Below are 12,409 nucleotides of genomic sequence, written 5' to 3' on the forward strand. Positions count from 1 at the left end.
CGGCCGAGAATATATCCAAGTCACGGTATTATGACGGTATGATATCTTGCGTTTTGACCTATCTTTATTCCCCTGTCACACATGATGTATGGGCAGGGTGGGGATAGATAACACCATGAATAGCGACGTTGTACTAAAACGACAAGTCATGGTGGAACTAGTTTGGTACTCGCTGTATAATTTATTGCTTAGTCAAATCTGAATGCGGTCAATGAAGCACTTTAATTTATACAGGAGATGGTTTAGTGGTGTGGAAATTTAGGGATGTGCACTTGGTAAAAGAGGGGTATATAGGGTAAGTACAACATATCAAAGAGTTAATTGATTAATTTGATTATACTTTAATGGTAAAGTCTAAAATAAAACCTTGCCCTATAATTTGACAGACGAAACAGAAAACACTGTACTGCGCTATATGTTTGGTAGTCACTGAATTGTCATCATTACATTCTCATCATAATGTACCTAGTAATCTCAATTAATACGTCCCCGGAAATGTCAAATTGAGAGAATTGGAGCAAAAGTTTAGTTGGAGTAAAAAAAACGCTAAACCATGGAACCCATCAAATCAAACACATTGAGTTAAACATCCACATGGCGTGCTCTCTGAATGTTAATTCCAATCCCGGGTACGCAATTGAAAAAGCCTAAATAAACACTATTCTTTATTTGGTTTAAAGTTACCGAACCCGCTTTGAGTTTTTTTGGTCAATAGGCATTTTATCCCTATTTCGATATCGATAGATGCAAATGATGCAATAGAGATTTTGAAGCCGACATGCATTATGTTAAGATGTATGAACGGTATTTTACCTGTGCCTTTCATCTTGCCTCTCACAAAACGCAAACGAATGAATTCCTGATTAGTTAATATGAATGTGCCGTTGTAGCCCCACGTTGGGCGCCATCGCCAATGTAGCCGGCTAATTAGAGCGGTTAATGAAAACTCAGGTCCTTACTGTAAAACAATTTAATAATAAAAACATGTACAAAACAATAAAATTCAATATCCGTCAGTACGTGAGCCGTAGGTACATAAGTAAAAGATAGTCACTGGCCTTAACGTCCGTAGATCTTCAGGTAACTCGGAACCGAACGAATGTAGCTTCGGATGTATTTGTATGTTTGTATGTCCGACGAGATGCGCTCACCAAGGCACCCACAGAGAAAAACTTCAGCAGCAATAAAATCAGTTAAATCAGCAGCGGCAGTCGTGCGTCTCAAGAGAGAACAAGTAGTCAGTAAGTCAACAATCGTACGTGCTTTAATTTCCGTTCGGAACCTAATCCAAGCCTTCTACGTTCTTCGTTTAGTTACAAGAACCAGTCACATACGAATAAAACTTGGATTAGGTTTAATTTAAACATAATCAGAAACTTAATACCATATACAATTAAGTATACAAATTACCTGCGTTAGGGCCACTTACCATCCCACTAACCCGGGGTTAAGCAGTTAAACCGTGTCAAATTTTACTTGTAACCATGCTAACTCCAGGTTTAACCGGTTAACCCGGGTTAGTGGGATGGTGAAAGTAGTCCTAAGAGGCAGCCCACATATGTAATATTCACATTTAATACAAATAAATCAACAGCATCGAATAACATTAAGGGGATCCTATGCCCCAATGACCTTCAATCTGAATTCCTTTAGTTTTCTAATGTTTTTGTAGCTTATCATATTAACAGCAACGGCTTTAAGCAATATAGTATCCCATATTTACTTCAAAGTTCATTGTTTTCGAGATATTTGCCATAAAGGTTGAACAATTTTAGGTCAAAAAACTGGTTTTCTGGCCATAAATTTTGTGTTAATCAGTTTAAAACTAAAATTTTAGACAAATTTTTAGAGACGTCACAGACGAACCCATATATGTATTTTTCGTACCTATATGTAAGATCTTTCACAGCAATCGAGATACGAAAAAAGTGTTTTTTTAGACAATGTTTAAAAAATTATAAATAAATAAATATTCATCTCCTTCAAAATCCGGTAGACAAAAATAGAGATAAAAGATTAAATAACCGATATCTGTTTATCTTAATTATAATTCTATCTGTAGTGCAAAAGTAGGAGATACGATTCAAAACATGAGAAAAATCGATGAAAACCTCGCGAAGGTAAGGGTACCGCGGCACATAACATTGGCAAACCTGCATGGTGCAGCCACCGCGCGCACTGGCCGGTGGTAAAAAAAAAAACAAATTATTGTCTGTCTGTCTGTTCGTTTGTCACCAGGCTGTATGTCATGAACCCTGATTGCTAGGCAGTTGAAATTTTCACAGATGGTGTATTTTTGTTGCCGCTAGAACAAAAAAAAACTAAAAACAGAATAAAAAATAATTATTTAAGTGGGGCTCCCATATACCAAACATGTTTTTTTGACGTTTTTTGGCGTAATGGTACGGAACCCTTCGTGCGCGTGTCCGACTCGCACTTGGCCGGGTTATTTTTAACCACCGGCCAGTTCGCGCGGTGGCTGCACCATGCAGGTTTGCCAATGTAATGTGCCGCAGTAATATTCCCATTAACAGTAACAGTAATCTTCTCGGGTCCGTGGTGTAGGGTTGGAGCCGGCATAGTTTATTTTTATCGCGTATATATATATATCTTTACTTGAAAAATAATTATAGTGTATAACTAGCCTTATGAACCGATTTTGCATGTACAACCAGCCTTAAAGTTTGTAGTCTATGATTGTTCATTATTTTAGTATGTGGGTATTTTTGCATTTTGTAATTTTTCCTCAGTCACCCGTTGACCACGAACGCTGTAAAGAGTTCGAAACGTCGGGATGTATTATAAATTCAATATACGCGATATAATCCGTTTTCATAGTTTTATTTCATGAGTAACATTTTGTTTAGAAATATTACCAGTAACTTGCCAATCTTACCAGTAATAATCCCAAAAGGTTCCCAAAATCCCAATGGTTATTTGCGCAGTTCTTTAAGCATTATGCATAAGCCATTATCATCTTTTGTCTCTTTCACTCAAATTTATTATCTTGCATGGGACAATGGGCATGAATAGGACTTAGTTCTGACTAGTGATGTGCCTTTACCCTTTAAATTCCCAGGATTTATCCCCTGGAGGATGGCCCGTGCACTGGTAGCGTCCTACATTTCATCAACCAACAAAAATGCCGCGGCGGCGGCCGACGCCAGAGAGCGCTTTAAAGCAAATAATTATGGCTGTCTTGGCGCCAACTACGAATTCGTAGCTTTTGGTGTCGAGACACTTGGTCCATGGGGCAGGGGTGCACGCGGGCTCCACAAGGAGCTTAATAATAATAATAAAAATAATAAAAGCCTTTATTTCCCAAGTATAAGTGTTACAAAAAATTTAGTTTACATACATATTATTTTTAAAAAGTTACAGAGAAAAGAAATTAAAACTAAGTTTTACTAACTAGTATTTTATGTGGGTTTGTCCATTTTTGGACGTAGGCCTCCTCCATGTTACACCATAGTTTTCTGTCGGCGGCCAGACTGGCCCAGGCTATGCCTGCCTGCTCGGTTATGTCATCTCGCCAGCGGCGGAGCGGATGACCTTGCCCTCGCCCGCCATCTGGTGGGTACCACTGTAGAACTCTTTTGCTCCAACGGTCGCCTTTCGCTCTCGCTGTGTGTCCGGCCCATCGCCATTTGAGGCGGCATGCCATTTCTGCTGCGTCCATTATATTTGTCCTCTTACGAATATCAGTGTTTCTTACCCTGTCTTTTATTTTTATACCGAGTAGGCTTCGTTCTATGTCTCTTTGAAACTTCTGTATTTTGTCAATAATTTCTTTGTTTATTGCCCATGTTTGGCATCCGTAAAGTAGGGTCGGTGTCACTACAGTGTCGATAGCTGTTTTTTTCAAGGAGCTTGGAAAGCGGTAAATAAATCATTATTTTTTACTGTTAAAAAAATGAATTGTTTTGGAATGTCGAATTTGAGCTCTTATAAATAATATATCCCCACTTCATCTAGTAACTAGACTTTAAAATTTTGCCCGCTTTTCATATCAGGCATTTACCATAGATAATAAAAAATACTCTTAATGTGTTTGGGTCAACGTTGTTCATAACTCTTCCAAATTTCAAATAGACGGCCTAAGCAGTTGTCGTGATATTTAGCAATGTGGCAGACATATAATTCGACTGTGATGACTGATCGTTGTTATTTATTAAATTATATATTGTTGTGATTAAACTGATTTAAATGCCAATATTCTTTTTTATTTCGGACTTAGTAAATTTGATCTGGAAAGGTAAAATACGTTTGTGTAGAATTTACGAGGCGGTAATATTTCTAGTAATAATGGTAACATACCTGGTAACATTGAGTAAGTTACTGGTAACATTGGTAATTTACTTTCTGAAGATAGCCCTACAATTTCAATACTATCCATTTACAGTATTAAACACGAAACAACCTTGAATTTCTATTAAAATCCTGAATCTTACCGTATATTTCCAATTTTTTGAAATATTACCGGTAGCTAACCCATCACTTTACAGTTTACACCGTATAGGATATTTAAACACGCGTGTGACCGTCGTCGTCCACGGGCGTTGAAATTTAAATTCGTTATATTACTTATGATGAATTCCAATGAACCACACCCGGTCAAATCCTGACAAAAAAATTACTTCATATTTAATTTCGTACGTTTTTGTTTATTTACAATGTCCTAATTTATATGCCTTGGCTGAAAATACAAATATTGCTAATTCATTTGGATTTTACATGTTTTCCATCTAAATACATCTGTTTCACATTCACAGCTTCTGCGATTAATTTTTATTAACAATTTCAAAACATATAATTTTACAGAAATTACAGCTGTCACAGGTAGCAGCTACATAAGCACAATCATGACACAGCGCAACACACGCTCCTTTTCTTCAATAGTAGACAATATTAATGTTTTCAGACTATTTTCCTGATATTTTCGCTTTATCATCGCACCAACCAACTTTTTATAGTAGGTAGGTAGGTACCAATTGCCAACATCGAGTTCGATGACCGAGTGGGGGTAAATTTAAAAATAACTATGACTTTGCGTTTTGCGCCCTGATACGGTTTTGTTAACTACCAGAGCGTTTCCGTAATATTAAATGCCACCAAAAACATTTTAATGTAAAACGTGGTGGATAAGGGTTCAAGTTTTATTTTAAGCTAGGAATTTGAAACTTTGTAAAAAGGGTATTTTATTAAAAAACAAGAAAACTAATTTCAGCGTTTTTGAAATTTCATCCCCAAAGGTGGTGAAAAAGAGGTTGAAAGTTTGTATTGAGATCATTTTTTCTTTAGCGCGGGAATAGAATCTTTGAATAAAGGCATATTATTAGAATAAGAGAAAACTAATTCCAACGTTTTTAAAAATTCATCCCCTAAAAGGGTTAAAAAGGGAAAACTTCTAAGAGGCTTGACACTTCGTAGGTTGTTACAGACAAATCTCATGTTTTGTATAATTATTAATAAATGATTAGCCGTCCCTACCGCTATGTTTTACTGCATAATGTTCTATGCTCATGTAGAATATATATCCACGCGTACGAAGTCGCGGGCAACAGCTAGTGTATATATACTGATAAAATACTACAATACGGGGTCGACCTAATTGCCTTGATATTAAAAATGTTAAAACATATTTTTGGTGCGAAGTCCAGGTTGTATAACAAAGGTGGCCTCTGTACCTATTTTATACGTCAAGTATTTGTAAGTAGGTACATACTAGCATTAAACGGAACTCCCCTAGACGTAAGATTATTAGGCAAAAACATGCTTTATTTTATAACTAAATCTATATTTTATAACTAATTTATTATAATAAATTGGAAACTTACAAAATATATGGCAACATTTTTTAAACTTCCAAATAGGAAAAAAATAATGGTACCATTCGATTCCTTACATTTTATTTAAAAAATATTGTAAGGCAACAATATACGTAAACGCAATATTTCACCGACAAAATCGCAATTTCCTATGTTTTCCATCCATCGAAACTGCTTCTACAGCACAATACAACGACGACAATAGCGACGTTACATGGTGACGTCAGGATGTATTGTCATTTTGTTAGAAGCGTTTCGTCAGTAAAGTGCGGATGCCAGATTTTGACCATAATTTGTAACTTTTGTATTGCTTTAAGGCAATGGGTCCCATACAGACATTTGATCCTCAAAACAATCCTGACGACTGATACCATTAATAAAAAATTGACAAATACCCTATTATGCGCCATAGTTGAAGGATGCTTCAGTCAATTCAGTTCTAATAATACGTAACCTCAGGAAAAGACTTGTAAATGGTGGTGCGCTACATAATATTGAAAACCCGACGAGAAACGCAATGGTGTCAAGTGTCGTCGGAACTAGTTATTGAAATCAGAAATAATTAATATTTGAATGCGTAATTAATAATTAGTGAAGCCGCAACCCACCCGCAACCATACACCAAATCTCCTAAAAATAGCTATATGTACACCCGCCCGAGACACTAGTATTTCAATAGAACCGGCTTCATGTTGATTTTATAAATAAATAATAAATAAGGGACATTCTTACACAAATTGGCTAAGTCCCACGGTAAGTCAGACTTGTGTTGCGTTGACTCAGACAACGATAAATATCATACTTATACAAATACTTAAATACATAGAAAACATCCATGACTCAGGAACAAGTATCTGTACTATCTGTGCTCATCACACAAATAAATGCCCTTACCGGGATTCGAACCCAGGACCATCGGCTTCACAGGCAGGGTCACCCACTAGGCCAGACCGGTCGTCAAAATACATATAATTACGCTTCTGTTTTGTTGTATGTCTCTTTCGACATCATGAAATGTTCATATGAGTAAGGTTGTCCGTCTTGCTCACTTCAAATTTCTGTTAACGTCAGCACGAAATCCTAGATAACAAAATCCTAACGTTAATTGAAGGGGATTTGGTGTTTCCGCAATTAATTAAATCCGACGTCAGGAGTTACACCCACTCAAGATTAAAGTTTATTAGTCATTATCTACTATACACAAATCGATATGATGCCTTCACTTTCTTGTCTTGATATTATGCCCCTCAGAAACGGTTAATTTCAAGAGAAAAGTCCCTAAGGTTACGACATTACACCACTGAGTATTACAGCCATTAGGAATCTGAGAAGTGAACTAAGTGCTTCTAAAATTACAAACATGGTGGAGTTTTAAGCTTCCGTTATTATTATTATACTAGCTAGGTTAAGAGGAAAGTGGATTATCGCTTCTCCATACAAACGTTCTCTAGATATTGACATTATGGAAAATACTATACACAATTTGATGTATAGTATTCAACCAAGCTATGCGCATTTCTTTGACTTTTTGACTAATTTAAAAGGAAGGAAAAAAATCGTTCACAATTGTTTGAAAGTTTCTAAATAAATGATTCAATGCCAAAAGAACTTAAAAACTTGATGTTTATGTTGATTAATGTCTTAGAATTCGAATAAAGCGGTGGTCCTTATTCACTCACTCCTCTGGCGCAGCGACCCAAAGTGTGTCTTGGCCTCCAACACGACAGTTCGCCACTGATCCCGGTCCTGTGCCGTTTCTCGCCAGTCTTGGACCTGGAGCTTGCGCAGATCAGCGTCCACCACATACGCCCATCGGTACCTAGGTTGCCCGACCGGGCGGCGTGCTGTCGGTTTTCCCTCAAACGCTCTTTTCACCGCCCGATCGTCTCCCATTCGCTCCAGATGGCCGAGCCACCGAAGCCTTTGCACCTCAAACTACCTAATTTTAATTTTGCCAGAGGGTTTTGAAAAAGGCTTAATATTTAAGTAAATTTTATTAGAATCCCAAATAATTGTACTTTTTCAGACGGTCAATACAGTCTATGCAAGCCTACGCCTACGCCAACGCCTACGCCTACGTTTTATTCTTATTCTTCATTTCTTTGACACAGGTACCTTATTGTCTGCAGTCTATGTTGTGGCTGTGGCTTCATGTTTTATTTTTATTTGTTTGTTGTAAAGCCTAAGTGTTTTTCTTTCTTTTACATTTCATTGTTGACTTAACTGCAACGGAATGCTTACTGTGTTTTCGTCATGTACTATTAAATAAAAGCATTTGGTCCCAGCGGTTAAGGGGTCCCATGCCCCAATGACCTTCGATTTGAATGTTTTGTAGCTTATCATATTAACAGCAACGGATTTTAGCAATATATCCCATATTTACTTCAAAGTTCATTGTTTGCGAAATATTTGGCATCAAAGTTGAACAATTTAAGGCCAAAAAAACTGGTTTTCTGGCCATAACTTTTGTGTTAATTAGTTTAAAATTAAAACCTTAGACAAATTTTTAGACACGTCTAAGACGAACCCAAATATGTAGATTTCGTATAACTAAGATCTTTCACAGCAATCGAGATACCAAAAAAGTGTTTTTTTAGACAATGTTTAAAACAATCATAAATAAATAAGTATTCATTTTTTTTCACAATCCGGTAGACAAAAATAGAGATAAAAGATTGAAGAACCGATAGCCGCTTGCCTATAATTCTATATGTAGTGCAAAAGTAGGAGATACGATTCAAAACTTGTCAAAAATCGATGAAAACCTCAGGTAGCCCCTTAACCCGTTTGAAGATTTGCCCGATTACGTCTTCCATCTCGCGGCTTTCAGCGGTAGGTCAAACAGTCAAATCATATAGGTTTCTATGACAACAAACGAACAATATTAGTCTATAGTAGATTGTTAACCAAGGGATGTGACATGGAAGCATGGAACGCATCCTTAACGCCGGCCGGAGGTCTCCCGCGTTTTCCATCTGTCACTGTCATTATTTGTCAATACATGCATGATGATGCAATGTACAATGTTCTTGTTAATAAATCTTATATATCTCAATAAAAGTATTATTTAATATTACATGGTGCCGAAACCAGGGAAAACCATCAAAATATGGCCGAAAACAAAACAGACGTCAACATAAAGCCGCCCAAACAATTCATAATAAACGCTAGTGAAGATGTAGCAAAGGCATGGAAGCTGTGGCTCCAACAATTCGAGTGGTATGCCATCGCTACAAACCTGGAAGAGAAAAAACCAGCGGTGCAAGTGGCGGTATTCATGGCATGTATCGGACCTGACGCGGTGGTTATATACAATACGTTCAATCTTACTAGTGAAGAGCAGTTAAAATTACAAACCATTAAAGACAAATTTACAAATCACTTCACTCCAAAGATCAACGAATCATATGAAAGGTATATATTTAATACCATAATACAAAAAGAGGGCCAACCGTTTGACGAATTTCTCTCAGAACTTAAAAGTAAAGTGAAAAACTGTGATTATGGTACCTTAGAGGACAGCCTCATTCGTGACAGAATTGTAGTAGGAGTAAGGAGCGACTCCCTTAGAGAGAAGTTGTTAGCTGAACAAGACCTTACACTGCAAAAAACGATTGATCTCAGCCGCTCAGCGGAGCAAGTTAAAATGCAAGTAAAAACTATGAAGCAGGCTCCTACTGTCGATGCGGTTACCTGGAACAGTAAAAACACAAATATTAAGAAAAAAGAAGAAAACGTCAATATGAATAATAAGAAAAAAGAAGATAAAAGTGAAGAGACGTTTCATTGTGGTAGATGTGACACTATACATGGCCGGAGAAATTGTCCTGCTTTTAAGAAAATATGCCTGAGATGTAACCGAAGAAACCATCTCACCAAATGTTGCAAAATAAAAACGGTGGATTCACTTCTCCAGAATGATGAATATGATAGTGAAGATGGATTTATGGTGTCATCAATAGATACTGATGATGATGTGGGTACAGAAGACTGGTATGAGCCATTAACCTTACCTAATGGAGTCACAGTGATGTTCAAACTTGATTCAGGCAGTCGGTGCAATGTTATTAACCGAGAAATAATGGATAGAACAAAATCACATGTCAGTCCATCAACAACCAGGTACCTAACATCCTATTCAAGGCATAAGATGCAAGTCTTAGGTGAAACCAAACTGATGACTATTAGTAAAGGACAGCAAAACCTGATTAAATACTATGTTGTTGATGAAAAAGTGACACCAATTCTTGGCAGGAAAACATGTGAAAAATTAAATTTAGTAAAGAGAATTGATGCTATTACAATAAATGATGACTTGTTTGAAGGAATTGGTTGCCTGAAACAGTACAAATATGATATTGATTTAGTAGACAATCCAAATTTACCAATATGCCCGGCACGTAAAATTCCCCACACCATAAGACAAAAAGTAAAAGCTGAGTTGGATAGCATGGTGGAACAGAAAATAATAAAACCAGTGACAAAGCCTACACCAGCTGTTTCACCTATGGTTGTGGTGAAGAAAAATGACAAAATAAGACTGTGCTTAGATCCCTCAGATATAAACAAAAATTTAAAAAGGAGACATTACCCACTTAATACTCTTGAAGAAATTGCGGCCAGAATTCATGGCTCGAAATGGTTCACATTGCTAGACTGTAGAAAAGGATTTTGGCAACTGCAAGTGACACCCCGCACATCAGAGTATCTCACATTTAGTACACCCTTTGGAAGATATTCTTGCTTAAGAATGCCCTTCGGCTTAGCATCAGCTCCAGAAGTCTTCCAGCAAGTTATGAGCTCACTCTTAGCGGACCTGGAAAATACAGAGGTGTCAATGGATGATGTACTTCTACATGCTCCCAGTAAAGACGAATTAGAGAAGACTACACAGAGAGTACTAGAAAAGTTTAGGAACGCAGGTCTTAAACTTAATAAGGAAAAGTGTGTGTTCAGTACACAAGAAGTCAAATTTCTGGGCCACATAGTAACCAGCGAAGGCTTAAAGCCCGATCCGGAAAAAATAGAAACCATCACAAAAATTAAGAGACCAGAAAACGTAAAAGAACTGCAACGGTTTCTAGGATTAATTACCTACTTGTCAAAATTCATAAAAAATATGGCAGACATTACCAGCCCCCTGAGACAATTATTACACAAAGATGTAGAATGGGTTTGGGATCAACCACAAGAACAAGCATTCATCAAATTAAAAGAGCTGTTAAAAAACCCACCGGTTCTGGGATTTTATGATCCTCAAGCACCAATTTTGCTCTCAGTTGATTCTAGTAGTTATGCCTGTGGTGGTGTAATGATTCAAAAAGAAAAACCTATTGCTTACTGTGCTAAATCTTTCACTAAAACTGAGCAAGGCTATAGTCAGCTGGAAAAAGAGGCCAATGCAATCTTAGTGGCTTGTAAAAAATTCCATAACTATATCTGGGGTTGCAAGGACTTAACAATAGAATCTGATCATAAACCTTTAGAAACAATTTTCAGAAAACCACTTACCAGTGCACCACCAAGACTACAAAGAATGTTATACCAGATTTTGCCATATAATCCCAAAGTGACATATAAAAAGGGTTCGGAGATGTATGTAGCCGACACTTTGAGTCGAGATTGTGAGAAGCTAAACTGTGAAGATGTTAACTCAGAAAACTTACAAATATGTGCTATTGTGCCATTTTCAAAAAACCGCAGAGAAGAAATCAAACAAGAAATTGAGAATAGCAGTGAGTTGAAAAACTTAAAACAAATTATACAAGATGGGTGGCCTGAAAAAATGGGGCAATTACCAGATAACTTAAAAAAATACTGGCACTATAGAGAAACACTCAGTGTATACAACGACCTCATTTTCAAAAACGACAGGGTACTAGTACCCATATCAATGGTACCACTAGTGATGAAACAATGCCACCTGGGTCACAAAGGTATTCAAGGCACAATACGGCTCGCCCGAGATAACGTATTTTGGCCAGGTATGACTACTGATTTAGTCAATTACACGAAATCTTGTGCAAAAGTACAAAATGATAATCCAATGGAGCCTATTGTTGTACAAACAGCACCAGAACGCCCTTGGAGTCTCGTGGCAACGGATTTATTTCATTTGAAAGGCAAAGACTATATAGTGATAGCAGATGGCTACTCAGGTTTCTTTGACTTTAAGGAACTGAAAAGAGTTACCAGCTTGGACATAATTGACAATCTGAAATCTTGGTTTGCAACATTTGGAATTCCAGATATACTATTGACTGATGGTGGTAAACAATATGACTGCCAAGAGTTTAGACAATTCAGAAAGGAATGGAACTTTGAACACAGAATATCAAGTCCACACTTTCCACGCTCCAACGGATTATCGGAACGCTATATTCAAGAAGCTAAAAACTTAATGAAAAAATGTATGGAAGACAACACAGACTTACAATTAGCGTTACTACATCACAGGAACACACCCCGACTAGATCTTGGGTCACCGGCACAAAGGATGTTTAATAGAAGGACTAAAACCTTACTTCCTACAAACAGTAAACTCTTTATACCAAAAATAATAAGAAATGTCACTAAACAAT

The sequence above is a fragment of the Cydia strobilella genome, chromosome 1 (assembly GCF_947568885.1).
Source record: "Cydia strobilella chromosome 1, ilCydStro3.1, whole genome shotgun sequence".
Classification (NCBI taxonomy): domain Eukaryota; kingdom Metazoa; phylum Arthropoda; class Insecta; order Lepidoptera; family Tortricidae; genus Cydia; species Cydia strobilella.